This window comes from Myotis davidii, unplaced genomic scaffold (genome assembly GCF_000327345.1).
Source record: "Myotis davidii unplaced genomic scaffold, ASM32734v1 scaffold833, whole genome shotgun sequence".
Classification (NCBI taxonomy): domain Eukaryota; kingdom Metazoa; phylum Chordata; class Mammalia; order Chiroptera; family Vespertilionidae; genus Myotis; species Myotis davidii.
In genome coordinates this window covers 157686-158495 of record NW_006284849.1, presented here as the reverse complement: position 1 = coordinate 158495, position 810 = coordinate 157686, and positions in this window count along the sequence as shown.

Here is an 810-nt window from a genome sequence, read left to right as displayed (position 1 = left end):
GAGGCAACTTTAAAATATTATGGGATGAGAGAAACCAAGATGGCAGCATAGGTAAACATCAGAAATTGCTGCCTCACACAACCACTTCAAAAATACAACTAAAAAACAAAGCAGACATCACCCAGAACCACAGAAAGGCTGGCTGAGTGGAAATTCAACAACTAGAAGGAAAGAGAAAAGCACACTGAGACTCAGAGGAGGTGCGGAAGTAAAGTGCAGAGGTACAGAGGGGCACGTGGAAAGGGCTCACAACTGAGGATGCGGTTGTCTTTTTCAATTGGGAGGGAGTCTCAGGCTCTCGACTGCTCTGAACTCCAGTTCCGGGCGAGTCTCTGGGGACATACAGAGAGAAACTGGACTGTCTGGCATCAGTCGGAACTCGAGGGTAGCTTTCTCTTAGCGATTACCAGGACATTGAGACCCAGGGCCTCTTAGGGCAGGGCTGAGGATTAGCCATAGCTGCTTGCTCCACCCTGTTGATTCCCTGAGACCCCGCCCCACCCAAGCTGTGCGCAGAGGCTTTTGCATATGAATGACCTGGCCCTTTGCAATCTAAAATTACCTAACAAACTGCAGCTGGGTCAGAGAGACCCAGGACATCGAAAAGAAGGTCCAAGGCCCCACAACAGCTTGCATTGCTTCACAGCCTGGCCTCATCTGGGCACCTCCAAACCACAAACAAAGAAGAGGAATCTGCAGATCTCTCCATAGGTCCTGCTGGGTAGCCTCAGCCAGAGGCTAAATTAGCACCTCCTTAGAGATCCAAGTGCCAGTGTACCCAGTGGTCAGAGTGGGACCATCCAGATTACA